The sequence below is a fragment of the Rattus rattus genome, chromosome X (assembly GCF_011064425.1).
Source record: "Rattus rattus isolate New Zealand chromosome X, Rrattus_CSIRO_v1, whole genome shotgun sequence".
Taxonomy (NCBI): domain Eukaryota; kingdom Metazoa; phylum Chordata; class Mammalia; order Rodentia; family Muridae; genus Rattus; species Rattus rattus.
This window is the reverse complement of record NC_046172.1, coordinates 109686500-109705285: the sequence shown is the minus strand read 5'-3', so window position 1 is coordinate 109705285 and position 18786 is coordinate 109686500.

The window sequence follows — 18786 nt, the reverse complement described above, 5'->3', positions numbered from 1 at the left end:
GCAGGTTTTCCTCCTCCGAATGAAACAAGCTTTCCCCATTGCTTAAAAAAACGAAAAAATCCTGCACAGCTCACTGATGGAAAATCGTTCATCTAAGTCCACGTCTCTCCCATCTGGGTTTTTTTTTTTATCTAGAATCTAGACTCTGACAATAACCTGAAGAGAGCAAGATTTCTTGACAGAGGAGGGCAGTCCCTTTGGGAAGAATCAAGTACTAGCACAGGAAACTGCTAGCAGTCCTGGGCAAGGGGTAGGCAGAACAGGGCCGCAGGAGCCTGAGGCTGGAAAGTTCAGGCATGCCCATCAGCCTTCCCAAGACTGAAGAGATCAGGGACAGGAGGGTCCCGTCATATCCAATGTACCAAAAGCAGCAGGAGCTGACCCAGAAGCTGCCAGAGATATTAGGGGCCGGACTCTCCCAGGCCTGGGGAGCCCAAGCTACTGCCACCGGGGCCCATGAGGCCACCCATGCACAGTCCAGGCCTGGGAGGCGGCCGCCGGCGATCGCCAGAGCAGCCCAAGATTCAGGTTGCTCAGCGACCTTCCTTCCTGGTGGCCCGAACAAGATGTAGGGCCATGCAACGATCGGGCTTGGTCTCTACTATCCAGGGGCACGAAGCCCTGGGCGCGGATCGCGGCTACTTGCTCACCTCTGGAAGCGGGGAGGCGGAGGAGCACCCAGACTGCTGCAGGACGTCCGAGCTCAGAGAAGAGGAGGAGCAGGGGTGGAAGAGAAGGAAGACAGGAGGAGGGGAAAGAGGGGCGAGAAGAGGAGGAGGCGGAGCGAGAAGGAGGCGCAGAAACACCGGTTGCCGTGCCACCAAATGGCGGCGGCGGTGACCACAGCAGGAACCCTGGAGACATCCAGCGCCAAATGATTAGCCATTGTTGCCAGAACACCCCAGAATATAACAGGACGCACTGCCTCGATGGGGAAAACCACCACCCCTCCACCCCCAATTCTCGAACGTACATCCGGCGCCCTAGTAACCGCCCAGCTGGCCATTGATGAGTGCTAGCAGTACGTGCACTGCCACGAGCAGCCCCTGAAGGCCCTGACCCGAGACTGATACCGCCTTGGGAAAGCAGAAAGAATTATGAGAACCACATCAGCCATGCTGTTGCTAACCCTGGGCGTAACCTCAAAGCAGAGAGGTCCAGATTCTGTCTGAGCGCATGAATACAAAAACTGCGATCGCCCTGGGAATTAACATTACTAAAAGTACCAATTTTTGTAAAACACCAGACTTGATATACCTTTTCATGTTTTAACAGAAAAGACGAATTAAATCGGACTTGTTTCAGTCATTGGCCGATGGTACCACGGTTATTTTTAAACACAAATTTGTTTTCCTTTTCACTCCTGTCATATAGTCTTGTAGTTATATAAACTGTTTTTTTTTATTTACAAGAAAAAACTTTCTAAAATACTGCTTACATAATAATTTTCTTTTTAAAAATTTTTGTTGTTATTTTGATTGTTTTATAGGGGTTTGGGTTGTCAGTGGTAGTTGGTTTTGTTTTTGGTTTGGTTTTGTGTTCTGTTCTTGATTTGTTCGTTTGTTTTGTTTCCCCTGACACGGGTTTATCTGTATAGCCCTAACTGTACTGAACTTGCTATGTCCACTAGCCTGACCTCAATCAAAATCTACCTGTCTTTGCTTCCAGAGTGCTAGGATTAAAGGCAGCTGACAACAGTCTGGCTCCCCACAGCCATTCTCACATATCAACTTTCAAATCTTGTCTTTTAAACAGCGTTCCTGTCCCTACCTCCTTCTTTGGTGTGACTTAAAGATAGGGACCTGCAACTCAAGTGATTCTGCTTTGGCACTTCCAAGCAAGTTAAATAAGAATCTGGGTGGGCTGCTCCAATGGTGGTATCCTACACTTTTTATCTGGCGCCACGAGGCAGAGGCAGAGGCAGGCAACTCTTGAGTTGGAGGCCAACCTAGGCTATTATGGAGTTCCAGGACAGCCACAGCTATACAGAGAAACACTGTCTGAAAAAGGCCAAAATAACATAAAAAATCTGGGGTTTGTGGGAGATGGCCAGTAGATGAAAGTCATCCCTGAGGCCCACATGGTAATGGTAGTATGCAGGGGAGAACAGAGCCTCAAAAATTATTCTGATTCCACATAAACCTTAGCATGAACATGAAACACACACACACACACACACACACACACACACACACACACACACACACACACACACACACACACACCATACTAGGCTTCCTGTAGCAGAATTTTTAGCAGAACCACTGTTTCTAGTAATAAACCTGAGGGATGGCACCTAGGCTCTGAAGTAGCCTTTTGTCAGTGACTGTTATCAAAATGTTATGGGACTATTCATTTAAAGGATTCTCAGAGTTTTTGCATAACAGTCCCTAGACATACTTTGAAAAACCCGGATGTCTAGCTGGCTGAGAACCACTTCACAGGACCCTAAGCTGAGATAAAAGGTTTTGATACATTAATTGACTTGCTAAAGTGCCTTTGTATAACAATAAGAAGTGCAGAAGCTGCTAGAATTCAGGCCTAGAGAGCTGATACCCTGCTGCTTGAGAAGCCTCAACTCCTCCTGAGTGTCTCCCACACCACCATAACAGGGCAGTTTCTTCCAGAATGCTTCAATTTCCCCCACAAAGAAAAGTCTGGGGTTGGGGGATTTAGCTCAGTGGTAGAGCGCTTGCCTAGGGAAGCGCAAGGCCCTGGGTTCGGTCCCCAGCTCAAAAAAAAAAAAAAAAAAAAAGAAAAGAAAAAAAGTCTGCTGCTTGACCTAAAACTCACAGAGAAACAGCAGGTCTCAAATCCAGTCAGTTAAGGAGAGGCAGTTTTATGATGTCCAATCAGAAGCACAGTGTTAAATTTTTTAAAGAAAAATGTTAGTGCTAGAAAAATATGTAACTACATTTATGTATAGGATGGCTGATTCATCCTTACATTTTAGCCAATAAAACATCACCAAGCAACAGAATAGCAAATGTGTGGTTTGACTTTCACATCTGTAATTCTTAGTGGTAAAAGAATCGTTTTAGATTAAAAACTACCTATATGGATGAACATGTAGCAAGCTATTTCAATTTTGCTTAACAAGAAAAAATCTTTCAGTTGTTATTCTAACTAAGGTTTTAACTTGACTAACAATGAAATGCCCAGGGAACTGTCAGAGGAATTATGATTACAAGAATATCTTGAGGAACTGATGAGTACCAGAGCTACTTATAGATACATTCTTTCCCTCAGGCTTCCTTCATATCTGCTGCCACTTTTTAACTCAGTATTTGGTAAACCCCCAGAGACTTGGCCTACAAAATAAACTAGGATGCCTCCTGAAAACTGCTGGATCTGTATGCTAGTGAACATACTTAATCTCAGTTTGATCAAACCAACCACAAGAAAAAATATTTTGATACAGTTGGAAGCATATCTGAACATTGACCATCCATGCTATTATAAAAATATTAGTGTAATAATGATGTTATTCTGTTTAGAGGTGTTGGGGAGCCTTTTTACGTCTGAACCATATGCATTTACATAATCTATAAATGTTTTTTCTGTTCTATCATTTCTTTTATTGTGTCCTAGAAAGTACCCCTTTGAAGCACCATCATTTTGCGATTTTTTATGAAGCACACCACCCACTGTTTTCCTGTTTTGTATTATAAATAAGAAACCAATGCCTAATCCAAACTCATGAAGTTTAAAACCTAGGTTGCCTACTTAATTTTTATACTTTAGAATTCTGACTAATGCTTCCTTTCTTCAGTTTTTGTATAAGTTTGTATTAAATATTAGGCATGTTCCTCTCATATTTTCCTAAGCATCCTTCTTTTACTCCTCCCATCTGTGTCTCTCCTGCTCCCATTAATTCTTTTTATTTCTATATTCATGCCATATATACATATTTAATTAATTAATTTATCAGAGACAGGATCTCACTGACCCAGTCTGACCTAAATTCACATAGTAACTGAGGCTGTCCTTGAATTTTGGATCACTTTCAAGAATATGATCATTTTAAATTTGTTGTGTGTCAACAAATCTTGTTCCCCCCTGGATGCCTTGTCTGTCCTCAGTGGAAAGGATGTACCTAGCCTTGCAAGTGACTTGATGTGCCAGGGTGGGTTGGTACAAGGTGAGGCTTTGGAAGGGGCCGGCCTTCTGAGAGGAGAGGAGGGGGTGTATGAGGGAGGAACTGGGAGGAGGGGGCCTTTGACTGGGATGTAAATAAATAAGTAAATAAATGGAAAAGAGAGATATGACAGTTTAACTATATTATTTACATGATTCATTAATATAGGCAGTCATTTATCACCTTTTAGAATATTCTTCAATTTAATATTTTGTTTGAGACAGGGCCTTACTATGTATTCTGGCTGACCTGGAGTTCACTATGTAGCCCAACTTGGCCTTGAATTTACAGAAAACCACTTGCCTCTCCCTCTCTAGTGCTGAGTCTAAAAGACTTGCCACCCCCCCAGCATGTTCTCCAGTTTTTTGTTTTATTTTGAGTGCTTTTATTGTTCTCTTTTATTGAATTCTCTCTCCTGCTTGGTTAGGGGTTACCCTTTGTACTTTATTGTTTGAAGATTGTTGTGAATAAGATCTGCTTTTCTCCCTTTTCTTCTCACTGGATTGATTATTGGTGTCTAGAAAAAGCTACTGTTTTTTGAGTGTTGAATTTATATTCTGAAATTTTTGACTTTGTTTATCAGCTCTAAAGTCTTTTGTTGTAATATTTAGGATAGTCTAAATATAGGGTATTGTCTATGAAGTCATAATGTGACTTCTCTTCATTTCATTTTCTTATTGCCCTAGATAAATGTGCAAGTGCTGCATGACGGGAGAGTAGTGAGTGTGACAACAGTTGTTTTTTTTCCGGTTTAGAGAAAATACTTTCAGTATACCTCCATACAATAGAATGTTGACTTTGGGGGTTGTTGTAAACCCTTTATTATATTAAGTCAGAGGTTTCCATATCATAAGCTATGCCCCTGAAGTCTTGATAGTTATGATTATGATTAGTTATTCTTCATTTTTAAAGGGATTTTTTTTAAAGATTTATTTTTATTATTACTTATGTGTATGTGTATGTGTCTGTGTGTGGGCATGTGCATGTGTCTGGGTGTCCATGGGATCTAGAAGAGGCCATCAGATCCTCCCAGAACTGGAGTTAGGAGGCTGCTGTGAGCCAACAGACATGGGTCAGGAACAGAACTTGGGTTCTCTGTAAGAGCGATGTGGGCTCTTAATTGTTGAGCCACATATATCCAGCTCCCTTCTTTCTTTAGAGCTATGTGAACATATGGATTTCTCAATTTTGCCTTAGATTGCTGACATTTGAAGTTACAGACAGTTGAGAGCTGGGGAACTGAACTTGAGTCCTGGAAGAACAGCAAGTGCTCATAAAGTGAGCCATCTCCTGCCCATCTCTCAGTGCTGATCCTTTAGTGTTGAATAGGATGAGCACTTGTACTGAAAGCTCTTTGACAGTTGACGATTTCTGTTCTGTAATGTATCTTCTGATGTTGAATCAGGGACAAACTCTGGCTGGAAGGCTTTCCCTGTGAAGTTTTTATCCAGTGTGATTTCCTTATGTTTTAGGAGAGGTTGGTTTAGATTCAAGGCTTTATCACATTTTTTTAACATAATAGTTTTACTGATTATTTGGAAATTTCATATATGCATCCTGATTCACTTCCCAGTCCTCCCAGGTCCACTTTCCAACACAGTTCCTTTTCTGAGTTCCCTTCAAAAAAGAAGAAGAGAGAAAACTTCCTAGTCCAATTTATGTTGCCCACATAGTCAAACTCCCAGTGGCCAGTCCCTTAAATAAAACAGCCCTTCCCACCCCACCCCACCAGTAGCCATCAGTTGTGAGAGCTACACTTCAGCATCTTTATCACAATTTGAGTTTTCCTCAAATAGCTTCTTTCCGGTGTAGACTATTTCTTTTGGGGGGGCTGTATGTCACAGAAACCTTCTATGTCTCTCATTCTCAACTGTGAGACTGCAGTCATTTCCAGTATGAGGCTCTAATTGCCAGATAAAGGCAGACCAACCAGTAAAGCTTTCCCACCCCATTACATATAATGCTTCCTTCCCTTCCCCTTCCCTTCTCCCTCCCCCTCCCTCCCCCTCCCTTCTTTCTTTCTTTCTTTCTTTCTTTCTTTCTTTCTTTCTTTCTTTCTTTTTTCTTTCTTTCTGGAGAGATATTTTCTATGTAGCCCTGGCTGTCCTGAACTCTGTAAAACCAGGATGGCCTTGACTCAAAAAGATCTACCTGTCTCTGCCTCTGTAGCCTATTGCCAACTTATATGGCCTTTTTTTCTAGTGTGAGTGCTCAAATGTGTTAGAAGTGCAAGGTTTGAGAGACTTTGACTCAAATACAGTCACAAGGGTTCTTTCCAGTGTGAATAAACCGATGCAAAAATAAAGTAAAATAAAGATGAAAATCTTAGTCTAGCTCAAGTGAGTTCTAGTTAAGCCTGCTCTATGTAGTGAGTTCCAGGCAAAACAAAGCTACTTAGCAAGATTTTGTTTGTTCTTTTGTGTCCCATGTTTGATCTTTGGCTACCCATCATATCTCTCGGCCTTTGTCAAACTAGAGACCCCTGCATCAGGCATTATCTTTTTCTGGTCCCTCATATGAGCAGCAAATGTTTGTAAACACTGAACCGCCTCTCTATTCTTGAAGTAGTAGTGTTTTGTTTTGGTTCTTGTTTTTTTTTTTCCTTTTCTTTTTTTTCGGAGCTGGGAACCCAGGGCCTTCGCTTCTAGGCAAGCACTCTACCACTGAGCTAAATCCCCAACCCCTGTTTCTTGTTTTTTTTCTCTTTGTTTTAACTTAATTATTTTGAGATTAGGTACAATTACATCATTTCCCCCTCCCTTTCCCTCCTCCAACCCTTCGTGTACTCTTGTGCTCTCTCTCAAATTCAGTCTCTAATTTTTTAAATGTTGTTGCTGTTGTTGTTGGTGGTGGTAGTGGTGGTGGTGGTGTGTGCCTGTGTGTGTGTGTGTGTGTGTGTGTGTGTGTGTGTGTGTGTGTGTGTGTGTGTGTGTTGTAACCTGTATATAATATAGATTTTCCTACATTATCCTGCATTGTGAAGCTTTTCCCTTAGACCTTTGTTTTACTCCCCTGGGGGGTTGCCTCTAGCTGCCAAGGAATGCCTCTGGCTAGATGTTTCCTTTCCCAACAGTGTTTCAAGGGACATCATGAAAGCAGTTCCTATACAGCCGGGCTAGACTTTCTCCCTGAGGACAACCTGTGAAAGAGATAATGATTGCTGTGCTTATCACTCATTCTCTGTCCCGGCTTTGAATCAGGAGTTATTTTGGAATAAAAGCTGCATGAAAGTCAGCTCCTTTTGATAGGTAGTAGAATGGCGAAGTGCGAGCAGGAGGAGTCATAGGACAAGACAGGAAGCTAGAACATATGTAGTCAAGCTTTTCTTTTATGAAATTCCTCATGAGAACTACTCAAGGCAAAAAGCGATCAACATCAGTTTCTTCTGAGGCCAGCACTTCCATGATATAACTTACTTCTGAGGCACTTAATCATCTTTAGTTCTCCTTATGTCGTAACATTAGAATGGTAAAGGGTAAATTTCAAATACTTGGGTCCTTGGGGAACACAAACACATCAACACCACAGGATTAATAGTGTCTTGGGATAACTTTTGTTTATCTTTCCTGGAGGAATATTGAACTACTGAAGTCTTGTTTCCATTTAAAATTTTATTACATTTTACAAGTGTAAATGTCTGTGTGTGTGTGTGTGTGTGTGTGTGTGTGTGTGTGTGTGTGTGTGTAAATTCTTGTTTTTTTTTCCTTCTGCCTCATGTGTTTTAGGGATTGAATTCATGTTTTCAATCTTGGCAGTCTGTTCCTTTACCTACTGAGCTATCTTGCTGTGTCCTGCCCCATTCCTATTTTGAAAGTAAGTTGGGGCAGGAGAGATGACTCAGTGGTTAAGAGCACTACTCTTCCAGAGGTCCTGGGTTCAATTCCCAGCAACCACATGGTGGCTCACAACCATCTGTAAAGAGATCGATGCTCTCTTCTGGTGTGTCTGAAGACAGCTACAGTGTACTTATATGATAAATGAATAAATCTTAAAAAAAAAAAAGAAAAGTAAGTTGTTTATATTTTTGACTTGTAGGAGTTCTTTTTTTTTTAAGATTTATTCATTTATCATATATAAGTACACCACTGTAGCTGTCTTCAGACACACCAGAAGAGGGCATCAGATCTCATTACAGATGGTTGTGAGCCACCATGTGGTTGCTGGGAATTGAACTCAGGACCTCTGGAAGAGCAGCCAGTGCTCTTCACCACTGAGCCATCTCTCTAGCCCAGTAGGAGTTCTTTTAATAGTCTTAACCATAATTTTGTAATAATACTTTTTAAATATTTTCTCTCAATGTGTGGTCTCAGGCACATGCATTTTTTTATTCTGATGAAGTTCAATTTAACTGCCTTTTTCTTTTGTGCCATTGATATCAAATTTAAAGACCATACAAGGTCAAGGTAAGTTTTATATATATATATATATATATATATATATATATATATATATATATATGTGTGTGTGTGTGTGTGTGTGTGTGTGTATGTCACATATATTTCATTTTGAGATATTGAGAAGTCTTTGTTTTGTTTAATGTATGAGTGCTCTGTCTGCATATACACTTGCATGCCAGAAAAGTGCATCTGATGATCCACCATGTGGGTGCTGGACCTTTGGAAGAGCAGTCAGTGCTCTTAATCACGGAGCCATCTCACCAGTCTAAGATGTTTAAAATCTTAATCCTTATAGTTAACTCTTTGGTCTGTTTTGTATCAATTCATGTTTATATTAAAGGATGTGTTACAAGATCCTTGTTTGTTATGTGCAAATACTATTATTTTCATCATGGAATGGTTGGGACATGTGATGCATTCTTAAATGGGATATTATTTATCTTGAGAATGGAATGAAGAAACCTAACACAAAAGTCACAGGTTGCTTGAAGTTTAAAAAAAATCATATATCCAGAATAGTTAAATCCATAGAGCCAAGTAGATTAGTGGATGCCAGGGTGGGGGTTGAGAGTGAATGAGAAGGGGAATTGTGAGCAGGAGTTGTTTCTAGGATGATGAAAGGATTTCAAACTCCCAGAGATGATGGATGTCTAGAATAATGAAAATATTATAAGCCACTCAACTGAACACTGGAAAACAGTTCTTTTGTGTATTAGGTAAATTTTATTCTTAAAATAAATATGAAAGCTAACAGAGCATAGAGAACTCATTGTATGTAAGAATGTGGATAATTCTAAATGTAAATAATTCTACTAGGAAACCATGTAAGTGGTATGGTCTTGCTGCCTGATCGAGGAGAATATTAACAATTCAGCTGGCATTATTATGCTATGAACTGAAGGATTCAATTATTATTAAACCATTTTAAGAAAATGTATTGTTCCTTCTAACACCATGTGGGCAGTTATTATAGGAATCATATTGGTGGAACTAATATAATATCCTCCCATCAATATGACACATGCAAAGGCTGCATTAGAACATGAAATGAAAATCCTCAAAATGGTATATGTCAAAAATTTTGATAACTTACTTTCTAGCCCTCAGTTTTTGAGTGTCCTATTTGTTCACAGAATGGTGCAGAAATGATGCCTGACCGTCCCAAACTTCAAGGAATTTGTTGTATAACAAAGAGAAGGAAGTATACAGCCAACCATTGTGGGTTATAATAAATATGAAAGCATATTTATTATATGGGAGATGCCATGACTGATGATTTGAGCAAATGGCTGTTTCTTCTTCTGACTTAGTTGTCTAGCAAGAGTGACAAACTGATAAGCATGTCTCTGGAAAACAAATGCTACTCTATCAGATCAGATTACATGCCCCCCTCCCTTGGGCTTTCCCTGTAGCCTCATCACTGACTTGTGGAATAATACAACTGATTGTGATTGTGGAGTAAATACTGGAGTAAATCCTTAAAACTTACCTAATACATATACTCATTTCATATTTGGGACTTTATTAACCCCCTCCCCTCCAAAGTGCCATGAGACCTATACTAGTTAGAAACACTGTATTATAAGTAACAGACATCTCAAATCCTGATGACCTAATCAGTAAATGTAAAGCTATATTCAGAAAGTTTTTTATTTGGTGGCTTAATCATGACATCAGAGATGTTCAAGTTATGGTTACTATTGCTATAATGAAACATCATGACCAAAGCAAGTTGGAGAGGCAAGGGTTTGTTTGACATATGTTTCATCATCACTGTTCATCATCAAAGGAAGTCAGGACAAGAACTCAAATAGGGCAGGAACTTGGAGGCAGGACCTGATGCAGAGGCCATGGAGGGGTGCTGCCTACTGGCTTGCTCATCATGGCTTACTTGCTCTAGCTACACACACACACACACACACACACACACACACACACACACACACACAAAAGAGAGAGAGAGAGAGAGAGAGAGAGAGAGAGAGAGAGGAGAGAATGAATATAAATTCTGGCTTAGAAGAAATCATTTCCATTATATTTCAAGTCAGAGTTCAACTGATTCCTATATGCCATCCCTGTTGTCCTCAAACTTTGCCTTTTCCCTTGCAAATTGCTTCTCTAGATGTGTCTTTTTCTCAGAAATATGACCTTTGCATAGGCCCTTTAAGTCTAGACCCCTAAACTGGCTATCTCTGAAAAGATTCCTACTCCCATTTTCAAATTGAACAACATTGAAATCTGTTCCTTCTGCTCTGTTTAAACCTCAGGACAAATACAGAACTGGTCAGAAAGGTAGCTACTTTTAATATGCAAAATGAAGCTCTTCTTCTATTTTCCTTCCTGTTCTGTTATTCTGCAGCCCTAAGTCTTACTGGAAAGTATTATAGATGTTGGAAATTGAGTGAGTGATGTATTTGGGAATATAAAGCCTACTTTGCCTTGCGAAAATTAAAACACTGGGCATATACCCAATTTGTCCAAGGACACTCTGACTTTCTGTAAGCTAATCATCTTTTTGAGCCTCTTAGAGTTCAGCCTTCCTGGGTCTGAGTTTCTCGGAAGTCAGGAGAGCAGGATGACAACCATCACTAGCATGGACAGCATGCTTCTGCAGCTATGTCTTCTGCTCCACTTTTGAGAAACTCCAGGAGGAAGGGATGGGAAGGTCTTCTATGTCTACAGCCTCATGGCATTAAAGAGGCATTGTTCCCCTGGCCTGGCTTGCAGAGCTCTGGAAGTTTCTTCCCATCCCCTCACCAAGGGCCTTGTTCTACAATCACTGACTAGGCTTCCCAAGTTTTTAAAGGTGCCCATGTGTTTGCTCTGCAGCCTCCCATTTCCTTCCAGCAGGTGGCAGAAGCAAACTGGGAACTAAAGGGTAAACATGGAGCTTTTCTCTCCGGGTTGGGAGGCATCTGGGAGCTGCTAATGAAACCACCTTCCTTGAGCCATGTCGGGGAAGGGGTAGCATGTCCCTAGAGAATAAAAGGCCTACCTCTCTTTTCTGGGGGATAGGCAGCTTCCTCTTCACTTATCTAAGGGCCCATGCTGGACATAGGGACTGTTGACATTTCTTTTAAGCTCTGCCCCATAGTTACTTGGCAATAGCCAGGTGTGCCTGATTCATTATAAAAGGGGCTGCTTGCCCCCTCCTCTCCTCTTCCCTTCCCTTCTCTTCTCTTCTCTTCTCTTCTCTTCTCTTCTCTTCTCTTCTCTGCTCTGTTCTGCTCCTCTCCTCTCCTCTCCTCTCCTCTCCTCTCCTCTCCTCTCCTCTCCTCTCCTCTCCCCTCCCCTCCTCTCTTCTCCTCTTGCTATTCTTCCTCTCATTTCCTTTCCCCCGATTCACCTTCCCTCTCTTTCCACATGCTCATGGCCAGCCTCTACTCCTCTACACATTCTTTCTCTCTGCCTTCCTCTGTCTCTACTACCCCCCTCAACTCCCCTCCCCATGCCTTAAATAAAGTCTATACTATATACTCCTGTGGCTGGTACCTCAGTGGGGAGAGATGCCTTAGCATGGACCCACAGAGGCACTGCCTTCTCCCATACTATACCATGCCTCCACCAACATATCCCTGGCTTCTTTATATAAAACACAACATTGGTGCCTAGTGACTTGGATTTAGAAAGTTGAAGGTTCACATCCCCCACTGCCACATGGAGAGCCATCCCTCAATAGACCTATCCACCCAAACTTCTGAGAACTGGTAAGCCCTGCTCTCCCCCCATTGGTCCCAAGGGAGGGTCCTTAAGCTTGCAGTCACCCGCTGTGCTGTCCTGGAGGATGGGGACATTCAGCCTTTATGACTGGTCTTTTGACCCTCATCGTTAGCATTTTGTCTAAGTTCCACCCCACAGTTACCCAACAAGGGCCAGGTATGCCTGACTGACTATAAAAGGGGCTGCTTGCCCCCTCCTCACTCTCTTGCTCTTGCTCTGGCTTTGTCCTCTTGCCCCTTCCCCCTTCTCTCTCATTTCCCCTTCCCCTCTCTCTCCACGTGCTCATGGCCAGCCTCTACTCCTCTACTCTGTCTCTCTGTCTCTACTACCCTCACAACTCCCCTCTCCCATGTTGTGTGGCTGGTCCCTCAGGGGGAAGGAATGCCTCTGCATGGGCCTGTGGAGTCATACCCTTTCTCCGCACCTGACTGCACACCCACCAAACATATTCCTTCTCTCTTTATCTTTTTATAAAACACAACACTCGTTCTAGGACCTCTAACCTTTGGGTGACACCTCCTCCTCTCAGAAGTGGTTTTCGTGACCCCTGTTCTCAAGCTGTTCCTGAACTCCTTTGTTTGTATGTTATTAATTTTGTTTTCGGGATACCAGTAGGAACATTTTAATAATGTCCATACCTAAAGGGTTGGACTTCGTCTTACTGGGGCATCTCCGGGTCGAATTCACAGTACCTAGCAAGCAATATAGCTACATGGCCACTTAACTAGCGCTTTAAAAACAACTCTCTTACTAGAGATCAGTACGCTCCCCCCTCCCCATTCTGTCAATGAGATGCTGGAAAAGCAGCCCTCCCCCCAACAGGCGCGCGCGCACGCACACACACACACACACACACACACACACACACACACACACACACACACACACGCGCGCGCACAGACTGCTGACAGAGAGGACTCTGTTCTGCACTTCTGTCTAGATGCAGAGAGAAAAAACTAACACAGCGACACAAACTCTCCAAGAGACACCAGAGTCACAAACAAAAAACTCACAGCTATGAACAGAGTTCCTTCCTCCCCCCTCTCCCTCTCTCTCTCTCTCTCTCTCTCTCTCTCTCTCTCTCTCTCTCTCTCTCTCAGTCGCTCCTCTCGCTCTCGCTCTCGCTCTCTCTCTCTGCTCTGGCTCTTGTTCTCAATCTCGTTTTCTCTCTTGTTCTCGCTCTGGTGCCTCCTGCCCTAGCCCTCCACATTCTCCTCGCCCCCTGCCTGCTCAACTCCTCTCTGGCATTTCGTGGCAGCGGCCCTGAGCTTTCTCGCAGGGCTTGAGCTGAGTTGCTAGGAGACAGAATGCTACTCAGGTACCTCCCTTCCCCTGCAGATTCCTATGGGATGGGCCTGGGGCTTCCTGTTTTGAGCAGGGAGCTTGTCCCTGTGGGACCAGCCTGGCGCCACCCTGCCCTTTTATTCTGCAGCCAGAGAAAAGCAGCCACCTCCCCCACCCCCACCTTCCCTACCCCCACTCTCAGCTCTGCCCAGGACCCTACCTGCTGGGACGTTTCGGCTCCCCCTGTGCCCTCTTGGGCTCACTATCTTACCTTCCCTGTCTGGGATTGCTGCTGGCTACCTCTAGCCCCGCCTGCTTGCTTGCAGTGCTGCCTACCCTCTTGATTCTGCTGCCTCAGCTACCTTCTATGCAGCCCCAGGATGAAGCCCCCCAGCCCGGTGGGCCTGAACCTGTCTAGGTGCACTTGCTTTCTGTCCCTGCCCACAGCTCATGCCACAGCTCTTAGCTCTCTGGTTTCTTTCCATTCTGGTCCACATCAGCTCTAAGCAAAGTGTACACTAGACACAACTCGGCCATTTATCTCTTTGCAAGTGTGTCTCTTCATGTGTTTTTCTCTGCTGATACATAGCAGCATGGCCAAGACGTGTAAACAGTATAAAGGTTAAAGATCATTTATATATATATATATATATATATATATATATATATATCCTTAGTTTTGCTACTGCCATTAAGTTATAGTGTGCTCTATTTGCTAGATAAATTCTCAAACATGTAATTAAACAAACACAGGTTGTCTGACTCCGATTGTGCTTAATAGATATTGCTCTCAATCTTGTCAGAGATTTGCTAAATGTAATAAGTTTAACCTTATGACAGGGCTTGAGAGATGGCACAAAGATCCTGAGTTCAATTCCGAGCAACCACATGGTGGCTCACAACCATCTGTAATGGGATCTGCTACCTTCTTCTGGTGTGTCTGAAGACAGTTACAGTGTACTCATATAAATAAAATAAGTAAAAGAAATCTTTTAAAAAACATGACAGACAGAAACTCCCAAAGCCTGATGGATTACCTCCATTGCCACCCCTGGGTCTCCAAAGAAGACAACAGAAGATTCTGCCTAGATTGTGGTATGATAACCACTGAGAAACACTGCTCGATTGCCTTGTCCACTGCAAGGACTTGGCCTACACTATGGACAAAAAGGTTACCCTGAAGTCAAATGTCTCATATTGCCTAAGTCAAGGTGGGTCATTCCTCATGCCACACCTATCTACTCCACAGGAGAAAGCTTCTTGTCTTCTGGGTCTGATGACCAGACTGACTCTGTCCAACTTGCTATGGAGACCACAGGGACCTGGGAGCTGTTTAGGTAGTGGACCATAGACCAACCTCTGTCGTGTTCATTAATACAATACTCAAATTATAATGTATTCTTCCCTAGATTTTCTTTTTTTAATTTTGTAGTTATACTTATGTACAGAAAACTTAGCAGTGTACATTTAACCTAGTTTCGTGGTGGGTTCTTGCCTTTTCCAGCTCGGCAGTGCGAGCCACAGACTTAGGACCCAGGACGGTGCCTCCCCAGTGCAGGTGGATCTCATCATATCTGTCATTATAATTGGTCCTAGTAGCCTCCAACAGCTTAGCCAGAGCACCCTTGTCTACAGTCTGTAGAACCATAGAGGTCAGAAATAGACTTAGAGTAAGGAATTACAGGAAGCTGACAGAACTTCCTAGGAAAGGGAAATGGACTAAACAGATGTTTTTCAAGGTTTACTTACTTAATTAAATGTATATCAGTGCTCTGTCTGCATGTACACCTGCATGCCAGAAAAGGCCATCAGATTACATTTTAAATGGTTGTGAGCCACCATGTGGCTGCTGGGACTGAACTAAGGGCCTCTGGAAGAGCAGCAGATGCTCTTAACCATCACTCTAGCCCTAGAAGACATAGTTATGAATGGCTGGAGGGCCTAGAATGGAAGAATCAGGTTGATAGGGGGAGAGGAGGGGCACAGGGGAGGGAATATTGCAAAAGACAGCTAAAATTAAGGTTCATTTGAGGGGTACTATGGAAACCTAATACAGTAGAACTTCCTGAAATATAAGCATATATGAAAGGCAATCTAAATAATTGCCAAATAATGGGGAGAGAAGCCTCAGCTGGACATTTCTTGTCAACAAATGAAGCTCCCAGTAGTGGGATTGGGTTATATCTAGAGGTTGGCTAAAGGTGTCCCAAGAAAACCTCTAAGCAACCCAAGCTGTTGCCAAGAGTATAGGTTACTCTCCACAGACAGCAAGAACCCACTGCCAAAGATAGCGCCTTCAAAAGCCATTGAACATGGAGAATTTGAGTTGGTGCCTACAAAGACACTTCAGCCCTTTGTGCTAATACCCTTGGTATAGGAAGACACTGTGTATGTACCGAAAGAGAAACATAAACGCCAATCCAGCCACAAATCCTTTGGTGTACAATGATGTCCTGCCATCAAGATATGCTAGCGCAATGGTGGCCCAATGCTTGTGGAAGGAACGAGCTAATTAATACCCAATTAAACTTAAGGCCCATTCCATGAGATGGAACCCATACCTGACACAGAGAACCCTGTGGAAGAGGAGACAGAAAGAGTGTAACAGCCAGAGGGGATGGAGGACACCAAGAAAAGAAGGCCCTCTAAATCAACATGTTTGATGCAATATGACCTCACAGAGACTAAGACAGCAAGCACAGGGTCTCCATGGGTCTGCACCAGATGGATCCTAGTGCTGAAAGACGTGTACACATGCTCCAGCCCCTAGCCCAGAAGATATCTCTAATTGATAATTACTTGCAAGTGAAAATCTAGTTTTCTCTAAGGGAGTCTCACTGGGAAAACAACTCTTAAGGGCGGGCTACCTGCCCACTAGTAGATGGCCAACAGAAAATGAATTCAGTGGCATCATAATGTTATGTCAGCACTTTAAAAATATTATATATCTATATCTATATATTCATCCTACATGTCCTTTGGGTGTATATTATGGCCTCCAGTTTAGTGGTTTTATGAGATTCCTGAGTGTAATAACAAGTGGATCTCTGTTTCTTTTGCCTTCTTTTGGGATCTTTTCCTTTTGTTTGTTTGCTTAGTATGTCCTATTTCGATGCGTTAGTTTTTGTTTTATTATACTTCATTAGTATCTCTTAGAAGCTTGTTCGATTTTCAGTGAGAGACAGAAAGAGGGTGGATCTGAATAAGAAGGAATATGGGGAGGAACTGGGAAGAGTAGAGGGAGGGGAAATTATACTCAGGATATATTATGTGAGAAAAACAATCTATTTTCAATAAGAGGTGAAAATAAATAATAAAAACAACATTGAGGTTTAATTATGGGAGCGTTTCATAGCCATTTATACATAATATATGGATACATATACTGTGTACCTTGCACTATATTGCCTCACATTCTCCATTCTTTTTTTTTAAAGATTTATTTATTTATTATATATAAGTACACTGTAGCTGTCTTCAGACACACCAGAAGAGGGCATCAGATCCCATTACAGATGGTTGTGAGCCACCATGTGGTTGCTGGGAATTGAACTCAGGACCTCTGAAAGAGCAGTCAGCGCTCTTAACCACTGAGCCATCTCTCCAGCTCCCTCACATTCTCCATTCTTTAGTTTTTTTCTTTCTTTTTCTTTTTTCAGAGCTGGGGACTGAACCCGGGGTCTTGTGCTTGCTAGGCAAGCGCTCTACCACTGACCTAAATCCCCAACCCCCATTCTTTAGTTTTGCCTAGACCTACACGGTGTTTAGTTTTTGAAAGTCTCACCTAAATGCTGGCATATCTACACATATATTAAGGACATAACCTTTGGGTGGTAACTTCTTGCAGTAACACTTTGTTCAAGTGCTACACTTCAAAGTCTGCTGATTTTACAGCAACTAAGTAGGCCACACCATTCTACTGTCGTTGTTTACATGTAACAGAAAGCATTTGTACCTTTTAATGAGCTACATAAATTGCATTTGTTCCTTTCACTCTTCTCGAAGTAAAATATATTCTTCGTACTGAAAAAAAGAAAAGACAAAGAAACCGATGTGTTTGTGTGTAAAGTTGACAAAGGATGGAGTTGTTTAGTTTTAATTTTCAACCTGATACAACTTAGAACCGCATGCAAATAGCACCTCAATGAGAAATTGTCTACATGCTGCTAGCCTGTGGTCTTATCTATATGGAATTGTTTTGAGTACCTTAGTTCATGTGGCTGGCTTCCACTTAGCCCACTTTGGGTGGCACCAATGGCAGGGAGTCCTAGATTGTGTATGAGTAGAGAAATTGACTTGAGCGCTAAGAAGCAAGTATGTATGTATACATTCTCTCTGTTCTTGACTGTGGATGGGAAATGCCCAAATTCTTACCATTGTGACTCTTCCTCAATAGTGGCCTGAAACTTGAAGTAAAAGAATCTTTCTCTCCACTAGTTTCTTTTTATTAAGGTATTTTCATAGTAACAAAAATGGAACCAGAAGAGTTACTCACGAATATTTGATGGTAAGACCCCGATGCTGATCAAATCCACCATATGGATTTGATTGTACCACATACCTGAAGAGCTATTGGTAGTTGGTGGCTGCTGGGGGAGGGAGAGTCAGTCTTCTTCAGAAATGTCCATATTCTCCGTGATTGCTTGACCTCTAGGAGATAGCCCTGCACTCCTGAACACACAGGCAGCCCATATAGGACTCAGTTAAAAATGGAGTGTGATAGTTTGAATATGCTTGGCCCAGAGAGTGGCACTATTAAGAGGCCTGTTGGAGTAGGTGTGACCTTGTGGGAGAAAGTGTGTCATTGTTAGGGTGGGCTTTGAGATCCTCTTTTTAGTAGCCTGAGGAGTCAGTCTTCTAGCAGTTTTTAGATGAAGATGTAGAACTCGGTTCCTCCTGCACCATGCCTTCCTGGACGCTGCCATGCTCCTGCCTTGATGATAATGGACCGAACCTCTGAACCTGTAAGCCAGCCCCAATTAAATGTTGTCGTTATAAGAGTTGCCTTGGTCATTGTATCTGTTTATAGCAGTAAAACTCTAAGACAAGGGGGATATGAAAAGGGGGACACAGTATGGTGAGTCTGGAAGAGGTTGTAGAGGAGTGGAATGGATATGATCAAAATACATACATACATATATATATATATATGTATGTATACATATGTATATATATATATGTGAAATTCTCAAAGTATGTTTTTTTGTTTTTGGTTTTTTTTTGAGGTAGGATTTCTCTGTGTAGCCC